Genomic DNA, 22,431 nt, shown 5'->3' with positions numbered 1-22,431 from the left:
GTCAACAAGTGGCGTTCCTTTGTTCCTTCAGACTGCAGAAATATAACTGCACCCATTCATTTTTATAAGCATGTGCACTCTAATAGTGGAGTGGACTTCCAGTGCTAGAAAAGGACTAATCTTGGCTCTTCCGAAATAAGTCAATGGTAATAGGGGTTGTTTGACTTTTTAAAAAAAGTTTCCCAGCAATTTTTATAAAAAAAAAAAAATAATGTAAACTCAATATCTCATCCCGCAGCTTCCAGCACCATGCCACAAAGATCCCCCTCACTGCTACAGCCATGAAGTCATCTTTTTGGAGCTAAAAAAATAAAGCCCATCGGGGTGGATAAAAATGGTAGCACAAGGTCTGAGTATACATATATGTATTTTTGACGGTTGCTGGCTTGGGGGAAATTTTTTAATAAATCGGGCAGTCCCTTTAAAGGAGAAGAGAATAAATGGGCCTTTATGCATGTATTAAATTGTGAAAACTATTTTTATAATCTTACTTCTAAGCAGACAGGACTTGTTGAAGTAAGCCTGATTTCTGCCAATGTGCAATGTTGTCATGAGGTCAAGTACATCTTTGCCGCCCCCTCCCCCCATATATGCACACATAATAAACCATTGAGTAGTACACATTGTTGCACTTTACCCCTTCTACCCCGGGGCAGTTTTCACCTTCCTGCCCAGGCCATTTTTTGCAAATCAGACATGTTTCACTTTAGGTGGTAATAACTTTGGAATGCTTTTACTTTTCCAAACCATTATGAGAATGTTTTCTTGTGACACATTGTACTTCATGACAGTGGTAAAGTTGAGTAAATATATTTTACCCTTATTTATAATAAAACTCCCAATTTTACCAACAATTTGTAAAAATTTTCAATTTTCAAAATTTTTATTTCTCTACATTTAAGACAGATAGTAATGCCTTAAAAAATAGTTATCAGTCATCATTCCCCATATGACTACTTTATGTTCGCATCATTTTGTAAATGCCATTTAATTTTTTTAGGATGTTAGAAGGCTAAGAATTTTAGAAGCAATTTTTCAAATTTTCAAGAAAATTTCCAAAATAATTTTCTTAAGCAACAATTGAGCTATTCTCACCCTGCTCCCTGGCAACCGAGTCTCTCCTGATCTCTGCACAGCCGCCGCTGCATCTCCCCTAGGCATCGACGGAGACGAGCCTCCCTAGCATCGCGGGTGAAGTTGGGAAGGCTCATCCCCGTCGCGGCCTGCTATTGGTTGCCCCACCCATCGTCAGATGTTTTTATCAGTGCAACGGGGAGATGCAGTGGCGGCCTTGCGGGGATCAAGAGCACCACAGGTACCGGGGAGCAGGGTAAGTATAACCTATATGAGGTGCCTGGGCATTGGAGGGGGGGGTCTAAATAGGAGTTGGATAATTCTTTAAGGCTAGGGCTACACGGCAACACTGGCCGCGCGACAGCTGTCCTGGCCAGGATTGCTGAGTAGCGGCGATCCCATAGAAATGAATGGAATCACCGCAACAGTCGCAAGAAATCTAGCCGTGTTGCCATGTAGCCCTAGACTAAAGGTACTGGGTGTTACCAGTTGGGGGGTGTCTGTACACACTCTAAGGCTGGCAGCACTGATTGGATAATGTCAGGCTGTGCAGGAACCCTCCCCCCTCCCCCACTAGTATTACACAGTTGGACCTTTATGTATAATCTTCAAGCAGGAATAATATAGACACTGATGCTCCAGAATTGTTATTACATGGAGAATGCAAGTAGTTACTAAAACAGACACGTTAGGAGAGGTGACAGGTCCTCTTTAAGACTCCATAACAACTGTGCATCTAGGACAGGTCATTACTGGAATCCCTCTTCAGGCTCTGGGTCTGTAACTTCAACTGATCATATCTCAGTATAGAAATAAGATATCACAAAGCTATTTTCACATATTTTGTGTGCACTAAACGTTCCTTCCAATTGTAAAAGTGTTCATACAGTGAACTTACCTGCCTAAAGTCCTGATTTTGCCAATGCAACCCCAGAAAACCAGACCACAAAAGATGCTGTGTAAATTTGTCAACCTCACCCCTAAAATAGCAATTTGGTCCCCACCACCAATTCCCTCTCCGGTGGGGTGGGCATTCCCATGCATTCTTGAGACCAGGGCTTAAATGTCCAGCCTTTGATCATACAAATATTGGTAAGTATGAGTGAATTGGACTGATCTAAAGTGCGGCTCAAATTGTCCCATTTTCTGAAGCTTGGTAAGTTAGGGACAGTCGGTATATTACAGTTCTAAATATTTCCCATTGAATTCACTGAAAAAATTCTCTTTTTTTATGCTAAACTGAAAGAACCTTTTCCTGACATATCCTTCTGACATGAACATTACATAACAACGTTGACTATATAATTTACTTTGATTGGAACAGCAACAAATTGTATTTCATAAAAACTCATTATGGCTGTGATTTTGCACTGTAAGCAATGGCATCTTTCACACAGGATGACGTGCTGATGATTGCTTCATGGAGTACATTTGACAATCCTGGGACAAAGTGTACTGAAGAAAATCTATTAATATAAATAGAGTCTGCATCAGACCGAAAGCTAGTCCCAAATCAGGAATTCAACTAAGTTGCCCATAAGAGTAGTTTTACACTAGCGTTATGAGTAGAGATGAGTGAATTTCATATTTTGAAATTCGTTTACGCTTCGTTTAATGGTAAAAGCAGAATTGCGTTATGGATTGCGTTACCACGGACCATAACGCAATTCTATGACGGAATTCATAACGGAATGCCTACATTTCCGGATGTTACCACAATGCCCACTGGCCCCATTGACTATAATACAGTACGACGGAGAGCCGGCCACTACCCGGCAAACAGGCTAGGATTCGGCTGCACAAAAAACACTTTTGTCCGGCCGGATCCTGGCATATTTGCCAGGTAGAGGCTGGCTTCCTGCCTGACCTCATTATAGTCAATGGGGGAGGCGGGCATTGCATTAACATCCAGCAATGCCAGATCCAGAGAGCTCAGCTTGAGAGAACTCGTAACTAGAGATGAGAGAAGTTTTCAAAAATTCGATTCAGACGTTTCGTCAAATTTTTCAAGAAATTCACTTTGTTACGAAGTGCATTAAATCAGCTATATCCTGGCCTGCATGAGTTTATATCACTGTGCATTTAAGCAACATGCATAGCTAGCCCTTTCTGGTAGTGAAACAGTTACTGTGACAGGTAGGTGGACACCCCAATAACAGTAGAATTACACAGTTTAATTACCACAATTTAAGAATCAAGGCGTAATAGAATTGCTTATCTATTAAACAAGGTGGACACCCAAATAACTGTAGAACTAGACAGCTTATTCACCCCAATTTGAGAATCAAGGCCTAATAGATTTGCTTATCTATTAAACAAGGGCAACACTATTCAATTAGATAGCTCTATGCCCTACAGAGGGATTGATGAAAACTGCGCTGTCTCCTATGGATCCCTACAACTTCACATTACAGTCCCTGCACTGTCCCTGCAGTCTCCCTATGCTCTCCCTACAGTGTGCAAAAACTCTTTCCCACAATTACCCTACACTGTTCCTGCACTGTCCCTACACTCTCCCTATCTAATATTTCACAATTAAAAACTTTTAGCAACCATGTCCATAGCGCTTTTCACCTCTCTCCCAATGCTCAGCTGTGAAATGGCGGAGACCGCGCAGTATGAGGCTTTTAAAGGGTTGTGACATCACAGGGGCTTGCTGGCTGCTGATTGGCTATCTGCATGGCATGTGTAGCCGCCATTTTAGAAAAAAAAAAAAAGTTACAGCGAAGTGTGAGGAAATTCAGATTCGTTGCGAATAGAATTTTTCCTGAACTTCGGATTGAATTCCACTTCGAATGCTTTCATTCGCCCAACACTAATCATAACGTGTGAAACAAGCCTAAGAATTGAGCCACGCATTTAAGATATTAAAACTTTTCTGACACTAATAAGATTCCACAGTTTATGCAGATTATTTCACTAACTGTATTCATGCTGAGCTTTTATGGAAAGGTGCACTATGACAAGTGACACTTCTGGTGCTGAGACTTTAGGATACAATATTCTTGGCTGGTGCTGCAAAAGAAACAGCAAAACCAAAATGCTCCAGAACTGTTTTGCAAACTGCAGCAAAAATTGGAATGCATGGCATTTGTGACTTTTTTTTTACTCGATAAAGAGGACTGATCACCTCTCCCTCCCGGGTGGCCAAATGTCCCAAATACTCTATCTGCTGTCAAAACAGTTGGCATTTCTTGGGCTTGATCTTGAGCCCATGGTCTCGCAGCCGTCTTAGGACCTGTCACAGCTTTTGAAGGGCCCAAACACTACTATGTCGTCCAGGTATATTAATACCGACTCGAAGTTAAGATCTCCCAGGCAGTGCTCCATCAACCGTTGGAATGTTCTCGGGGCATTGGAAAGGCAGAATGGCATCCAGTTAAACTCATAGAGTCCCATAGGTAGGATGAAGGCCGTCTTCGCTTTGTCCCTCTTGGCCACCAGTACCTGCCAATACCCACTGGCCAGGTCAAGAGTCGAGAAGAACTTTGCATGACTCAGGGCGGTTAATGACTCCTCAATTCGCGGAAGGGGGTAGGCATCCCGGACGGTCTGGGCTTCCGATAATCCATGCAAAACCGGAGACTCCCATCTTTCTTCCGCACCAAGACTACTGGAGCAGCCCAAGGGCTTTGACTCTCCTGGATCACCTGGTTTTCCAACATGCTGGCCACCATGACTCTCACCTCCTGGTACATTTTAGGCGGGATTTACAGGTAATGTTCCCTGATTGGTGCAGCATCACCGGTGGGGATTTCATGCTCGATGGCGGAAGCACACCCAAAGTCCTCATCATGTCTTGAGAATGCCTCCTGAAATTCCCAAAGGGTATCTTCCAGCAACTTCTGTTGTCCTGGAGTTAGGGTCTTGCAGTCCACCCCCATCTGGGCCATGATCACTCGACTGTTCCACTCCGCTGTTGCAGTCTCCCTTTGATGGACCATTACAGTGTAGGTCCAGGCTGATCTCCTATCCGGCTGTAGCGTGAAGCCCTTTGGTCAAAGGATGTCCCATTCGGACACATAAACTTTGGCCAGCAAGGTATTCCCAGGAACGATTAACTCGCAGTCTTCAACATTGAGACAGCATATGGGCACACATCCATCCTTCACAATAGCAAGGGCCCGGGCTACCAGTGGGCGAGTCTGCATTTCCTCTTGGTGAGCGGGCTCGATCAAGCCCTCCAGTCCATTCAGTTGTCGTCCAGTCACCTGTCACGGCTTTGTCATGGTCTGGTAATGTGGACCATGACATTTTTGCCATGCATGCTTGTTGCTGGTGGCAACATGTTGTTTTTGCATGTTTTGACACTTCCCCTTTAAGTTGTGTGTCCCTTCCCATCCTGGTGTGCACAGGGTTAAGGTGTGTTTGCTAGGTGTGGTGGGTGTGACCTCAGGCCTCCTTATGTGTTGGGGTGGTGGAACCTGAGGTCAGTTTGATTTTGCTGGTCAGTCTGTGTAGGAGCTCTGCTCCCTGGCTGAATGTTGTAGTCTGTGTGAGCCACCCTTATTTGTTATATTGTTTCCCTTGCTCTGTCTGTGTGTCCCCTCTGGCGTGTTTCTGTTTTCCCTCTCCCACCTGGTGTATGTTGTTATGGTGTGGGCCTTGTTTTGAGGTTATTGTGTTGTGGTGTGTTTCCTCCGAAAGGGGGTTTCTTTCCCGGAGGGGTTTAAGCAAACATCTAGACAGCACGTTTCCGGTTCATCTCGTCGGCGGCAGGTAAGTTCTGGTAACCTAGGTTGTCTGTTGCCTTTTGTTACTTACCTGTCATTGGGCTGTGAACCCTGTCTAGTTGGTGGCCAGCTGCTGGGCTTCTGGAGACACCATGCATCTGTTGTGTAGAATGAATGGGTGGTCTCTGCCCTGTCTTTAGGCTTAGGGCATAGCAGGAATACCTAGGGTTCTAGGTTGGTGAGCATGAGCCCCCTTACCTTCTGAGGCGGCTCATGCATTAGGAGTTTAGGGAGATCTTCAGGGTCGCATTAGGAGGTGACCTGCTCCCTGTTCCCTGCTATCCGGCGTAGCAGCGACTGATATTGTACGGTGGGGGGTTTCCCCCACTCCCCGCCGTGACACCACCACTGTCAATATTTGTTCTTGTCGAGGTGGGATCTTCACCGGGGTCCTCCAAGACACCTTCACGTGTCCAATGTGCCGACCGGACATGTTCTTTTGCAGACTACAGCTTCTGAGCAGCAATATGAACTGGTCTCGTAGTAGCCGGTCCACCTCCCGGAAGGCTCCCATGGCCTCTGGATCTCGCTGCTGTATTTCATTTAGCGTCTCCTGTAGGGCATTGGAGTACTGCATCATGGTCTCGCCCTTTAGCAGTCGTCGGTTGGAGTGGCTCCAAAGCTGCACTACTTTAGCACGCCCCCCCCCCCCCCCCCCCGGGCTCTCTCCAGCAGGGAGAATATTTTCTCTAGGGTGTCTCTCTCGGATTCGGGCCTTACCATCACTGTCCATCTGACGTCACCCTCTAGAGCCCCCAATGCAACCTCTGCCTGCAGCTCGGGGGTCAGGTTTCAAATTCTAAACGCACTTCGCACCCTTTCTGTCCAGTCCTACAACGTTTTGGCAGATGACGCAACAGTGCCTCCACGGGAATGTACCCTACTGGTACGGGCATGGCGGGGGCAAGCTGTATCATCTGTGTTGGGGCAAGTTGGTCTTGCACTGGCGCACCCTGAGCTGGGTCCTGGACCGCCGCCGTTGGCACCTGGGTAAGATATCCCACCACATTCCCGTCCATAACGGTCGCTGTATCCTGCCGACTATGCCAAGTTGTAAGCCATGTATCGGGGTGGGCTCCCTGTCCCCAGGATACAGCAAAATCACGATCGAGGAAAGCAACTCCAACACCAGCTTTTGCCAAAACAGAATTTTACTAACACGTGATAATAAACACAATCACAATGCTTCTTGTGAAAAGCAAACCCAGAACTGGTGTGTGTTTTTTTATAGGGCAGGGGAACTGTAACCAACACTTCCAATCTCATCTCATTGATTGGACTCCAGTTGGCTGACACCTCACTCCAATTAGCTCTTGGAGATGTAATTAGTCTAGGGGTTCACATACTTTTTCCACCTGCATTGTGAATGTTTACATGGTGTGTTCAATAAAAACATGGCAACATTTAATTCTTTGTGTGTTATTAGTTTAAGCAGACTGTGATTGTCTATTGTTGTGACTTAGATGAAGATCAGATCACATTTTATGACCAATTTGTGCAGAAATCGATATCATTCCAAAGGGTTCACATACTTTTTCTTGCAACTGTATGTTGATGACAAAATGTATAGCTTTGAGAGATTGCAGTGTCCTGAAATATACTGCAAAGCATTGAAAGTGTTAATATGTGCATGTACTACAAATCCCATAAGACTGTGTAGGGAGCAGGAGGTCCCATGAGGCTAGTCAGGGCTGGCTCCTCCCTTCCTCTCTAGGAGGAATATTTTGAAGTTAATGGCTGACTGCTGAGGAGTGAACACCTTAGAGCAGCAAGAAGCAGCTCCTGTAGGGAGATTCTATTCCTATCCAGCCCACAAGCAACTTATGTGCCGGCCCTTAGGAAGAGAAAAGATCTACAGGAGGTTTAGCCAACATAAAAGGATTGCGGACTTTGGCAAAGAAGGTAATCGCCGTTAATCTGGCTACAGCCTCCTCTGCATGTGGTGGAAACACTGTAAGCTACACGCTGCCCACCATAACCGAAGGACAGGAGGGCCCCTTGTTCATATACTGTGGATATCATATACTTATATCTCTGACGATAGAGAAAATTGATTCTTTTAGGCTGAGACAAGGAGAGATTGACCAGTCTGATTGAGAGAGAGAGAGAGAGAGAGAGAGAAGCTAGCCTCCATATATAACCTTTAGGAACTACTTGAATCGACTGTAAATATTGGATTTCATGTGAATAGTGCTTGTGTGGATCACCTGCTGGCCGGCTTCAGTAAACTGCTGTGGATTTGTTATACCAACACTGGTCTCATCATTATACCACGCCACAAAACCAGAGCGTGCCCCGAAGGGAAGAATCGGTGCACCCTTTCTTCACTGCACGTCAGCCTAGGGAGCTTCAGGAAACCCAGAGTACAACTAATACACCCATTTGGCCTCTGCCGGTAGCTGCCAGAATTAAAAAAATCACCAGTTCCAAAATAGGCTGCATCCTAAGGATACGACCACACAGCACAGTCAAGAGCCATTTGGGGCACGACCACACTGCAGCCAAGTACTGGGCGGCCAATTAGGCCGCAGCTGCTTCTTATGTAACTAATGAAGACCACACTTTACAGGCTGTCTGCATTGTTAATGGCCATGCAGCATCTTCAATACCGCAGCCACTAGTACAACAAGTCAGTGTTCTCCTTACCAGCACCATCAGGAGTTTGCATGGAGCATGAGAGGAGCGAGCATGCTCTTACTCCATACAACTGTAGGAATTTTTCACTTTTTGACATTATTCATGGGATAGCCCCTTCAAAGGGTTAAACTTCCGGGTAACTGCATCAAATATTGTTGAAATTAATGACCTTCTCCGGGAACACCACCATTCTTGTACATGCCCTGTGTGCGGTAATGCGGCACAACCCTATTCACTTGAATGAGGCTGAGCTGCAATACCAGACACAGCCTATGGACAAGAGTGGTGCTGCTTATGAAAAAAAGTGCTCCTGTTTTTCCAATTAAGATTAAATCAATTAAGGCAGACAGTTCATTAGTACATCATTTAAGCTTTACATTACGTGCATCAATTAGAATTTTCTTTTTATTCAAGTTATTGCTCTGTAATTAGATAAAGTGCATTTGGTCTAATTTATTATTAGGTAGAGAAAGCGCCAGATGTCTTCAATGAAAGATAAACTGCACATACAGAACAGATAACTAGAAGGCAGAGACATAAAAAATAGCAATATGTAATTTGTTTGAAAATCAACTCAATGGCTCATTTACATACACATATTTTATGTGTTTATTCCCAAAGTTTCCTTTCATAGGAGGAAGAGGTGGAGGGGTATACACTGCGTGCAGAATTATTATGACATCTGTGTGCATTCCGTATTTTGCGGAACGGAACAGCTGGCCCCTATTTGTGGGCTTGTCTGATACTGACGCAGCTTCAGGGATCTCAGTGTGAGGGTCAAAGGACACTTCATCTGCTGATGGCTCCTTTCTGCTTTACCGGGTGGCCATTACACTGCGTGCAGAATTATTAGGCAAATGAGTATTTTGACCACATCATCCTCTTTATGCATGTTGTCTCACTCCAAGCTGTATAGGCTCGAAAGCCTACTACCAATTAAGCATATTAGGTGATGTGCATCTCTGTAATGAGAAGGGGTGTGGTCTAATGACATCAACACCCTATATTAGGTGTGCATAATTATTAGGCAACTTCCTTTCCTTTGGCAAAATGGGTCAAAAGAAGGACTTGACAGTATCAGAAAAGTCAAAAATAGTGAGATATCTTGCAGAGGGATGCAGCACTCTTAAAATTGCAAAGCTTCTGAAGCGTGATCATCAAACAATCAAGCGTTTCATTCAAAATAGTCAACAGGGTCGCAAGAAGCGTGTGGAAAAACCAAGGCGCAAAATAACTGCCCATGAACTGAGAAAAGTCAAGCGTGCAGCTGCCAAGATGCCACTTGCCACCAGTTTGGCCATATTTCAGAGCTGCAACATCACTGGAGTGCCCAAAAGCACAAGGTGTGCAATACTCAGAGACATGGCCAAGGTAAGAAAGGCTGAAAGACGACCACCACTGAACAAGACACACAAGCTGAAACGTCAAGACTGGGCCAAGAAATATCTCAAGACTGATTTTTCTAAGGTTTTATGGACTGATGAAATGAGAGTGAGTCTTGATGGGCCAGATGGATGGGCCCGTGGCTGGATTGGTAAAGGGCAGAGAGCTCCAGTCCGACTCAGACGCCAGCAAGGTGGAGGTGGAGTACTGGTTTGGGCTGGTATCATCAAAGATGAGCTTGTGGGGCCTTTTCGGGTTGAGGATGGAGTCAAGCTCAACTCCCAGTCCTACTGCCAGTTTCTGGAAGACACCTTCTTCAAGCAGTGGTACAGGAAGAAGTCTGCATCCTTCAAGAAAAACATGATTTTCATGCAGGACAATGCTCCATCACACGCGTCCAAGTACTCCACAGCGTGGCTGGCAAGAAAGGGTTTAAAAGAAGAAAATCTAATGACATGGCCTCCTTGTTCACCTGATCTGAACCCCATTGAGACCCTGTGGTCCATCATCAAATGTGAGATTTACAAGGAGGGAAAACAGTACACCTCTCTGAACAGTGTCTGGGAGGCTGTGGTTGCTGCTGCACGCAATGTTGATGGTGAACAGATCAAAACACTGACAGAATCCATGGATGGCAGGCTTTTGAGTGTCCTTGCAAAGAATGGTGGCTATATTGGTCACTGATTTGTTTTTGTTTTGTTTTTGAATGTCAGAAATGTATATTTGTGAATGTTGAGATGTTATATTGGTTTCACTGGTAAAAATAAATAATTGAAATGGGTATATATTTGTTTTTTGTTAAGTTGCCTAATAATTATGCACAGTAATAGTCACCTGCACACACAGATATCCCCCTAAAATAGCTAAAACTAAAAACAAACTAAAAACTACTTCCAAAAATATTCAGCTTTGATATTAATGAGTTTTTTGGGTTCATTGAGAACATGGTTGTTGTTCAATAATAAAATTAATCCTCAAAAATACAACTTGCCTAATAATTCTGCACTCCCTGTATAGTCACATGTATGTTTAAGGTGGAGGAGTATATAGTCACATGTATGTTTAAGGTGGAGGAGTATATAGTCACATGTATGTTTAAGGTGGAGGAGTATATAGTCATGTGTATGTTTAAGATGGAGGAGTATATAGTCACGTGTATGTTTAAGGTGGAGGAGTATATAGTCATGTGTAAGTTTAAGGTGGAGGAGTATATAGTCATGTGTATGTTTAAGGTGGAGGAGTATATAGTCATGTGCATGTTTAAGGTGGAGGAGTATATAGTCATGTGTATGTTTAAGGTGGAGGAGTATATAGTCATGTGTATGTTTAAGGTGGAGGAGTATATAGTCATGTGTATGTTTAAGGTGGAGGAGTATATAGTCACGTGTATGTTTAAGGTGGAGGAGTATATAGTCACTTGTATGTTTAAGGTGGAGGAGTATATAGTCACGTGTATGTTTAAGGTGGAGGAGTATATAGTCACGTGTATGTTTAAGGTGGAGGAGTATATAGTCACGTGTATGTTTAAGGTGGAGGAGTATATAGTCATGTGTATGTTTAAGGTGGAGGAGTATATAGTCATGTGTATGTTTAAGGTGGAGGAGTATATAGTTATGTGTATGTTTAAGGTGGAGGAGTATATAGTCATGTGTATGTTTAAGGTGGAGGGGTATATAGTCACATGTATGTTTAAGGTGGAGGAGTATATAGTCACGTGTATGTTTAAGGTGGAGGAGTATATAGTCACGTGTATGTTTAAGGTGGAGGAGTATATAGTCACGTGTATGTTTAAGGTGGAGGAGTATATAGTCACGTGTATGTTTAAGGTGGAGGAGTATATAGTCACGTGTATGTTTAAGGTGGAGGAGTATATAGTCATGTGTATGTTTAAGGTGGAGGAGTATATAGTCACGTGTATGTTTAAGGTGGAGGAGTATATAGTCATGTGTATGTTTAAGGTGGAGGAGTATATAGTCATGTGTATGTTTAAGGTGAAGGAGTATATAGTCACAAGTATATTTAAACAGGCAGTATGTAATACAACTAGCAGTGTGTACACATGTAACATCCTGCCTAATAACTCAATGTTTTTGCCAACAAGCCTATGTAGATTAATTTATACCAAAAGGGTGTCCATCGCCTGGATATCTTGGAATACCACAACGTCAACTGATGATTAGGGAATGTATCACGTATGTACATTAAAACTAATACTGATAAATGTTCTTTCTGTTTTTATTTTCTGATTGTAGAATGCATGCTGAACCGCTAGGGAGCGCGCCCCGCTGGGTTTCAATAACCCGACGGTGGAGCGATCATCAGTTCAGTTGAGCGGCACCACAAGCGAAAGTCATCCCCTGGGCAACAAGCAGAGAGAGTGAGAGTCATCCCCTGGGAGGAGCATTAACCCCTGGAATTGCTAAGTACCATTAACCCTTTCCCCGATACAACAAGCATCATTCCCTGACATTAACCGTTTCTCTAACCCTTTCCCTATACAAGCATAATTTCCTGCAATATAATTAACCCTTCCCCTGCCTCACCATAGACACTAACCCTTCCTTGCCTAATTCACCATAGACCCTGCATTCAGCCCAGCATCAGGATTAACATTTTCCCTGCCTAAGGTTAATACATCACAAGTTTATCATTCTACTTTCAAGAACTAGCTGGGTAACCCTTTTCTACAATAGTGACAGTTAGTGCTAGGTGGGTCAGGGACCTCCGCTGGTGTGTGTGTGTTAGGTAATTTTACATTGGGAGGGAGTAGAGATATTTAGAAGGTGTAAGTGTCATAATAGGGGCATGGCCTGAATGGGCTTTGCACCTCATGGTGCCATTGAAACATATGTTTTTTTGTCTCCTGTTATTTCTCCTCAGGTTAAGTGAGCTGGTATGATACTGGACAGCTTCAGGATTGGTCGGTTGGCTTAATGATCAGCATTACTATTGGATAAATCAGTTGCTATCTGGTTACTGGGCCTTGTTTCTATTTTTATCTAGCAGCTGGATTGGTTAGCAGTGAGGTGTGGCGGGAAATTCACCTATTTATTGAGGCATCTTACCTGCGGAGTGCAGTCGTCGCGTTAAGAGCAGAGAAGAAGCTTGTCCAGCTCGGGTGAAGAGAGGTGCGGCGGCAGTGGAGTTCAGCGTCGGCGGTGAAGAAGAAGCTCCGGTGGGTGTCGGCATCAAGGAGAAGATAGCGGCGGTGATAGAAGCGGCGCCTGGAGCGGAGGAGCGGAGCATCGGAGCGGTGCTGAAGAGCGGCGTGAAGCGGTGTTGCTGAAGCGGCGACTGAAGAGAAGACCGGCGGCTGAAGATGGAATCTAGCAGCATTGAGGCTCTCCTCGGCCACATACGCAAAAGAGCTCTTACCTGTGGAGGCGATGAGTGGCTGCACAGGTTGTTGGCCGGGGAGGTGCTGATGGTTTAGAGTTCCGGTGCGCCGCGGGAAGAAGAAAGTGGGTCTGCGCATGCGCCGGAAGAGGCAGAGCTTCTGTTTCGTCATGGTGCGGCGACCGGAAGTACGTCATTGGGTGCAAACCAGGAAGCGGAGGCTATGGCTGGAGCGCTGCCGTCTAAAGCACCAATCAGGACATCAAGCCGGAAGAAAAGACCCAGGAGGGCTTATTCACCTCAGAGGAGCTCCAATCTGGGCAGGCACCAGCAGTCTCCTCCCAGGCCAGCGGTCTCGCAGCCTGGTTTTGAGGAGATAGCTGTGTCGCCGCCTGAAGACCCTATCCAGCCTCCCAGGGGTGAGAATACAGACAGGCATTCTTTGCTGTCTGATAACCCTAACCTTTCTTTTTTACAGGATTTAGCGTTTATGTTTGCAGAGTTAGCTAAGGGCAATAGAGTTAGGGCTGAACAGGCAGTGGAGTCGCCATCAGTGGCGTGGACAGATCCCCCTCCGCTAGTGACTAGCTTGGCTGCTGGTGGAGGGGGACCAGTTTTTGAGAATGCGGTAGGGGTTAAGGAAGTATGCTTAAAAGAAGCACTTTCGTGTGAGGCTTCTCCTCTGGGTTTTCACCTGTCTAATGTAGTTAAAGAAAAAATTTGGCGACGGGAGTATGTAGACATTTTATCGTTGCTCCCGTCAGCTAAAGAAGTTTTTAAAGTGGATAAAAAGACAGATGAAAAGTCAGAGGAGGAGAGGAAAAGAGGTATTGTTAAATCTTTTAACAATTGGTTACAGGCTTTCTCCATCTATGCTTCTTTTTTGGTTGCTAAATATCCCCAGCTGGGAGTAGGCCTTTTTCAGCATATTGATACTATTTTGGAAGCCTATCGTAATTTCGGTGGGCTTTAATGGTTTCAATATGATGAAACTTTTAGGCAGAAGCTAGCAGTTCATCCTGGTTTAAAATGGGGTAACAAGGATGTAGGGTTATGGCTGAGTTTAATGCTACCTCAAAGGGCGGTTTCATCTAATAGGCAGCACGCTATGGGAGCACAGAATTTAATCAAGAAGGGCTTGTGTTTTGCTTTCAACGAGTCAGCGTGCAAGTGGTTAAGTTCGTGCAGGTATAGGCATCCAATGTTTAGGTGTTTTAAAGGCCCTTTGGATCCCAACAGGCAGGCATTAACCGGGAGTATTTAAAAGGCACAGACTCCAGTGAACTTGCAAAACATGCGGCCATGGCTAGAAATTTACCCAAACAGGGAGAAAGCCGAACAGCTAATTAAGGGTTTCACTGTTGGTTTTTTCGTTCCGAAATTTAAAGGGCCGGGTTGTCTTTTGAGTGAGAATTTAAACTCGGTATTAGTCAATGTGGGAATAGTTAGGGATAAAATTAATAAAGAGGTGCTAGCAGGTAGAGTGGCAGGCCCTTTTATTTCTCCTCCTTTTGAAGATTTTCGATTATCTCCTCTAGGTTTAGTACCAATAAAAGCTAGTATGAATTTAGGATTATTCACCATTTAGCCTTTCCGGAGAAATGCTCATTGAATGATGAAATTGATAGTCAACTATGTTCGGTTTCTTACAGTTCATTTGATGATGCCATAAAATTATTGAATTCTTTTGGCAAGAATTGTTTAGTGGCAAAAGCGGATATTAAATCCGCTTTTCGTTTATTACCAGTATGCCCTGAAGGTTTTAATTCGTTAGGTTTTAAGTTTGAGGAGAAATTTTATTATGATATGTGTTTGCCCATGGGTTTCTCGTTATCGTGTTCATATTTTGAATCATTTTCTTCGTTTATTCATTGGGTTTGCATGTATGATGTTAGGGTCGGGGGTTTGTTGCATTACCTCAACGATTTTTTGTTTATTGGTCCGGCAGGTTCTGAGGTTTGTTCTAGTTTGTTAGGTCGTTTTTATGAGGTTTGTAAGTGTTTTGGTGTTCCGTTAGCGGAAGAGAAGACTGTTTTACCCTGTTGTTCTATAGAATTTTTACGCATAACCATTGACACTGTAGCGATGGAATTTAGGCTTCCAGGGGAAAAAATTGCTAGGTTATTGTCTTTAATAAAAAGAATGTTGGTAGCTAAGAAAACGACGCTACGGGATTTACAAAGCTTGCTGGGCCTTTTTGCTTTTGCATCTAGAGTAATTCCAGTGGGCAGGATTTTTTCTAGGAGGTTATATATGGCTACAAGTGGTCTTAAGTTTCCGGGAGCACATGTGCGATTGAATAAAGATTTGAAAGATGATCTTAGGGTTTGGGAAAATATTTTGATTAATTTTAATGGAGCTAGCATTTGGCAGGGTGATTTTGTGGAGGCATCGGCGTTAGGTTTGTTTACAGACGCATCAGGGTGATGGGGTTATGGGGCCTTTTTGAACGGGCAGTGGTCAGCGGAGCCTTGGCCGGAGTCTTGGAGAACTGTGGGGCTTACAAAAAACTTAGTTTTATTAGAATTATTTCCAGTAGCAGTTTCATTGGTGATTTGGGGTTATGAGCCGGCTAATAAGAGGGTTTTGTTGCACACAGACAACTAAGGTGTAATGTTTGTGGTGAATTGCTTGTCATCTATTAATAAGTTAGTAGTTAAGTTATTGCAGGTTGTGGTTAGATGTTGCCTTGCCAGGAATATATGGTTGAAGGCTAAGTATATAGCAAGTAAAGAAAATATTATAGCTGATTCTCTTTCTCGTGCGCAGTGGAAGGAGTTTCAAGTACTGGTTCCAGACGCGAAGAAAGAAGGCATCCCTTGTCCAGCCTACTTGTGGGAGATAATCTGGCATTGATGAGTGAACTCATTCGAAATTCATTGGCACCTAATACGTGGAGTGGGTATGCTTTAGCTTGGAATAAATGGACGGTGTTTTGCAATGATAGGAATTTAAGGGCTTTTGAGGGAGATATAGGGTCAGTGTTAGATTTTAGTTGTGGTTTAGTTAGGATGGGTTTAGGGTATTCAGCTATTCAGAAAACGTTAGCAGGTGTATCGTTCTTTTTTAAGTTGGCAGGTCTTCCTCCTATTAATAATTCTTTTGTTGTGAAGCAGTTTTTGAAGAGAGTTAGGAAAGATAGTTTTGTAACCGATATGCGCAGGCCGGTTACTTTTGAACTACTAGGAAGGTTGGTTTCAGTTTTAGGTCAGGTGGCGTCTTCGGTTTTTGAGTTTCGGTTGTTTAAATTAGGGTTTGTGTTGGCATTTTTTGGTGCTTTTAGATTAAGTGAATTAGTGGCGGCTAATATGCGGTCAGTTTCTCAGTTGCGTTTGTCTGATGTTAAGTTAGGAGTGAATTCAGTTTTAATTTCAATTATAAAATCAAAAACAGAACAGATTGGGAGGGGGTCAGTTATTTCTTTGAATAAGTTAGGGAATTTGGAAGTTTGTCCTGTCCAGGCGGTTAAAGAATTTTTAATGGTTCGTCCAGTGTGCAGTAATTCATTCTTGGTTCATGAGGATGGTTCTTCATTATCCAAATTTCAGTTTAATGCAGTTTTTAAGAAATGTTTATGCTTACTAGGCTTAGGTTCCGAGCGTTATTTATCCCATTCTTTTCGTATTGGAGCAGCTACGGAGGCTTCACGGATGGGTTCGGATAAAGCTTTGATAAAAAGAATTGGTAGATGGAAATCTGATTGTTATAGATTGTATGTTAGACCTAATTTAGTGTTAGGATTATAATTCTTTTTCAGATTCTGAGGAGATTAGAGTCTGGATTGTGGGACATTCGTTCGTTTTCTGGGCTGAGAAGAGATCCTTGGTTCGTAATTATTCTCAGCAAGTGTTTTTTTATATTCCTTCAGTTTGTTTATATTGGTTTGGTTTTAGAGGGCTGAAATGGCGTCAAGTAGTTCCCATTTTAAAGGGTGAGTTACAATCCCATCTTCCTCCTCAGGTTATTATTTTTCATGTTGGTGGAAATGATTTAGGTAGGAATAAAACTTTAGATTTACTAGCAGAGATGAAAAGAGATTTAGTTTAAATTAGCGAGCTCATTCCAGGGGTGGTGTTAGTTTTTTCAGAAGTTATCCCTCGTTTCTTGTGGAATAATCCTCAGTTAAGATTTTTGGATAGAACTCGTAGGAGGATAAATCGAGGTTTAGAGAAATTTATGCCGGCGGTAATTGGTTGGTCTCACCGTCATTTGGCGTTGGATGGGTCAATTTTGGGTTTGTATAGGGAGGATTTGATTCATCTCTCAGATATTGGTCTTGACATTTTTATTAATGGTTTGCAATCTATTATTGAAAGGGCTGCAGTTTTGTTGGTGGGGGGGGGCAAGTTTGGGTAATTCCTCACTTGCCTCTTGGGGTTAGTCGCTCAGAATTCTGGGTGGACTTAAATTATTTCAGTAATGGACTTTAATATTTATTCAAAATGGTATTTATATTGGATTTAAAGTTGGTTGATTTATGTAACCCCCAAGAATTTAATAAAGACCGCGGCCTTTTCATCCATATGAGGTTTGTGTTTATTATTTAGTATGTAAGGATTTATTGTTAAATATGGCATCATGATAGGGGCATGGCCTGAATGGGCTTTGCACCTCATGGTGCCATTGAAACATGTGGTTTTTTATCTGTGGTGTTTTCTGCCCCCCCCCCCCCCCCCCCCCCCTTTCTTTGTCTCCTGTTATTTCTCCTCAGGTTAAGTGAGCCGGTATGATACTGGACAGCTTCAGGATTGGTCGGTCGGCTTAATGGTCAGCGTTACTATTGGATAAATCTGTTGCTGTCCGGTTGCTGGGCCTTGTTTCTATTTTTATCTAGCAGCTGGATTGGTTAGCAGTGAGGTGTGGCGGGAAATTCACCTATTTATTGAGGCATCTTACCTGCGGAATGCAGTCGTCGCATCAAGAGCAGAGAAGAAGCTTGTCCAGCCCTCCCTGCAATTTTGTTGCAGTCCTTGTTTCATTTTGGGGGGGGGGTTAGTCACTCAGAATTCTGGGTGGACTTAAAGATTATTTCAGTAATGGACTTTAATATTTATTCAAAATGGTATTTATATTGGATTTAAAGTTGGTTGATTTATGTAACTCCCAAGAATTTAATAAAGACCGCGGCCTTTTCATCCATATGAGGTTTGTTTTTATTATTTAGTATGTAAGGATTTATTGTTGAATATGGCACCATAGAGTGGTATTAGATGTGTTGTTAATTGTATGTATATATATTGTGACAGAGTGTCTGGAGAAGTAGTGGACGGGGTCTATGTGTGCCCAAGATTCCTCACTTCTGTCATTTAAAAGCAACCAGGGAAATGTTCAGGAGAGGTCTCTGCAATTCGGGTTTGCATAAAACCTGTTTTTAGGGCCTGTGTTGCTGGAGTGGGGAGAGAAGGGTGGGCCCCACTCCATGATGACAGTCCGCGTTTTGGGCTGTCAGGTAATTACTACTCAGGTGTGCTAGCCTGATATAAGGCTGAGAATGCAGACACAGCTCTCTCAGCCTGTGAACAGGTTACCTGCATGGAGCCTGTGAGAGCACTTCAAGAGGTACGGACTTTGCTATTTTGTTTAGGTGCTTGGTATTAGGCCAGCACTTGGGAGGTTTCATGCTGTATAGTTAGAGCCGGACAGGCTTAGGATTTTTGTTTGTTATATTTTATGTTCTGTACATCAACCTGACAATAAAACTGGCTGAGGTCAGTTTAAAGAAGTTCCTGCCGTGTGGACTACAACTTCTTCGGTGTGCCTGCTAAACTGTGCCTGTCTACCCAGGAGACGACAGCCCCGCTACCTAATCCCTTACAATATATATATGTATATATATATATATACACTCACCTAAAGAATTATTAGGAACACCTGTTCTATTTCTCATTAATGCAATTATCTAGTCAACCAATCACATGGCAGTTGCTTCTATGCATTTAGGGGGGTGGTCCTGGTCAAGACAATCTCCTGAACTCCAAACTGAATGTCAGAATGGGAAAGAAAGGTGATTTAAGCAATTTTGAGCGTGGCATGGTTGTTGGTGCCAGACGGGCTGGTCTGAGTATTTCACAATCTGCTCAGTTACTGGGATTTTCACGCACAACCATTTCTAGGGTTTACAAAGAATGGTGTGAAAAGGGAAAAACATCCAGTATGCGGCAGTCCTGTGGGCAAAAATGCCTTGTGGATGCTAGAGGTCAGAGGAGAATGGGCCGACTGATTCAAGCTGAAATAACCACTCGTTACAACTGAGGTATGCAGCAAAGCATTTGTGAAGCCACAACACGCACAACCTTGAGGCGGATGGGCTACAACAGCAGAAGACCCCACCGGGTACCACTCATCTCCACTACAAATAGGAAAAAGAGGCTACAATTTGCATGAGCTCACCAAAATTGGACTGTTGAAGACTGGCAAAATGTTGCCTGGTCTGATGAGTCTCGATTTCTGTTGAGACATTCAAATGGTAGTGTCCGAATTTGGCGTAAACAGAATGAGAACATGTATCCATCCTCTGATGGCTACTTCCAGCAGGATAATGCACCATGTCACAAAGCTCAAATCATTTCAAATTGGTTTCATGAACATGACAATGTGTTCACTGTACTAAAATGGCCCCCACAGTCACCAGATCTCAACCCAATAGAGCATCTTTGGGATGTGGTGGAACGGGAGCTTCGTGCCCTGGATGTGCATCCCTCAAATCTCCATCAACTGCAAGATGCTATCCTATCAATATGGGCCAACATTTCTAAAGAATGCTATCAGCACCTTGTGGAATCAATGCCACGTAGAATTAAGGCAGTTCTGAAGGCAAAAGGGCATCCAACACCGTATTAGTATGGTGTTCCTAATAATTCTTTAGGTGAGTGTATATACACACACACACACACACACACACACACACACACCCTGTTTCTCCAAAAAATAGGACCTACCCAGAAAATAAGCCCTAGCTTGATATTTCATGGTTTATTGGAGTAGGCTTGAAATATAAGCCCTATTTCAAAAATAAGCCTTTGTTACAATTCATTAAAAACAGTGTTCAGGCAGCTATACATGTAAAAACAGCAGGACAGAAGACCCCTTAGAAAGAAAGCAGAGACCCCCAAAAAGAATTGCACCCCACAACTATAAGGGTTAGCTACCGCTGGGTACCGGTTGTCACACTCGCATCACTCCACACCCGAGCCCGCTAAGGCTGGCACACAGAGAGCGGGTACTGTTAGTGGCGCTAGTCCCACTGACATCACTCCACTCCCGAGCCTGAACATTGTGGCTGCTTCCGGTCACCAGGAGGAGCTGCTGCAGTGGAACGCAGCTGGAACAAGAAGTGATGTGACAATGATGCGCCTTTGACGGGAGTGTGAGGAGGTCTGGTGAGTGAGTGTTCATGAATTCCAGTTAATGTAGACTGTTGTACAGTACATGGAAATAGGATCTCAAGGAATTCATAATAGAATTTAAGGTTTGGAGAGTTATGCTGATATTCCAGAACGTAATGACATGATTATATTTGAATTTGGAAAAAAATAAGACATCCTCTAAAAATAATCCCTATGCCTTTTTTCAGAGCAAAAAATAATATAAGACCCTGTCTTATTTTTGGAGAAACACGGTATATATATTTATATGTGTATATATATATATATATATATATATATATATATATATAAAATATATATTCATCTATTTCATTTAATGTTTGTATGTGAGGTTAAAAGATATCGACAGTGTTCTCCATCACAGTGACCTCTACAGCATCCCCCCCCCTTTTAACAGTGACTTCCACAGTACCACGCTCCGTTAACAGTGACTTCACAGTACCCTGCTGCCTTAACAGTGACCTCCACAGCAGCTGCCCCTTTAATAGTGGCCTCCACAGTCCCCTGCCCCCTTAACAGTGACCTCCACAGTGTCCGCCCTTTTATCAGTGATCTCCACAGCGGTCGGCCCCCTTAACAGTTACCTCCACAGTGCCCGCCCCTTTAACAGTGAGCTCCACAGCGGCCACCCCTTTATTAGTCACCTCTACAGTACCCCGTCTCCTTAACAGTGATTTCCACAATAACCCGCCCCCTTAACAGTGACCTCCACCGAGCTCCATTCCTTTAAAATCTGATTTCCAGAACACCCCGTCTCATTAACGGTGACCTCTACAGCACCCTGCCACAACAGCCAACAGACAATGGCTCCTGTAGTTTGGCGGTTAGGTTACTAAGCGTATTTTTTGGCAAATAATTGGAAAGCCGGGGGTAAAAATTTCCCCTCAAAACATAGTATATGGCGTTCCTCGAGTCACAGGAGGAGGCAGTGCAAAATTTTGTGATTGTAAATGCGACGGTGCGGATTCCTTTAGCGGACATACATACATACATACACTCAGCTTTATATATTACAAGCAGAAGGACCCGACTTTGCACTGGTATATTTCATCTATTTAATTTAATGTTTGTGTGTGTCGTTAAAAGATATCAACACTATCCACTATAACAGTGACATCTACAGTACCCTGCCCCTTTAACAGTGACCTCCACAGCGGCCTGCCCCCTTAAAAGTAACATCCACAGCGCCCTCCCCTTTAACAGTGACCTCCACAGCATCTCTCCCCTTTAACAGTGACTTCCACAGCATCCCGCCCCTTTAACAGTGACCTCCACAGCGGCCGCCCCCTTATTAGTGACCTCCACAGTACCCCATCACCTTAAAAGTGATTTCCACAACACCCCGTCCCCTTAACAGTGGCCTCTACAGCAATCAGCCCCTTAACACTGACCTCGATAGTGGACCGTCACCTTAACTGTGACCTCCACAGCAGCCTGCCCTTAGGGTGGGCCTGGACGGACACCACAGGGATGTCCTTTTGAACAGCTCACTCTCAGACAGCTGCACTGTGCTGTCTGAGCGCGAGCTGCAGGGAAAAGTCAGCCTCCCTCCCACCCCTGCAGTTGACAGAAGTTGATTTTTACCTTCATTTTTTCAATCCTTGTCGGCTGCGGACTGGGGGGGGATGAAATTGTGGCCTAAGCAGGTCAGGGGCGTGGCTTAATGGGACCTAGGGGCGGGTTTTTTAAGTCCATCTTTTGAGGTTGGCCTGAATGGCCACCCTACCTGTGACCTCCACAGCACTCCACTCCTTTAACAGTGTCATCCACAACGGCCTGCCCCTTCAAAGCTGACCTACAGCAGTGAAAAAAAATGGCGGGGTTGTTATGGAAACCTGGTGTAAAACTGTGTGTATGTGGAGACTAAGGGCCTTTTTTGGGAA

The 22,431-nt window shown here is 43.8% G+C and overlaps 1 protein-coding gene across 2 annotated transcripts in view; it reads right to left on the bottom strand.

Annotated features, from left to right (window-relative positions):
* The window catches only part of ARHGEF25 (Rho guanine nucleotide exchange factor 25), a 378,058-nt gene that overhangs the window by 256,049 nt on the left and 99,578 nt on the right, over positions 1-22,431 (bottom strand). The window lies entirely within an intron of this gene.

The sequence above is a fragment of the Bufo bufo genome, chromosome 3, assembly GCF_905171765.1.
Source record: "Bufo bufo chromosome 3, aBufBuf1.1, whole genome shotgun sequence".
In the NCBI taxonomy this organism is placed as follows: Eukaryota; Metazoa; Chordata; class Amphibia; order Anura; family Bufonidae; genus Bufo; species Bufo bufo.
Note: the sequence above shows the minus strand (reverse complement) of the source record. Positions and strands in the feature narration are given on the sequence as shown.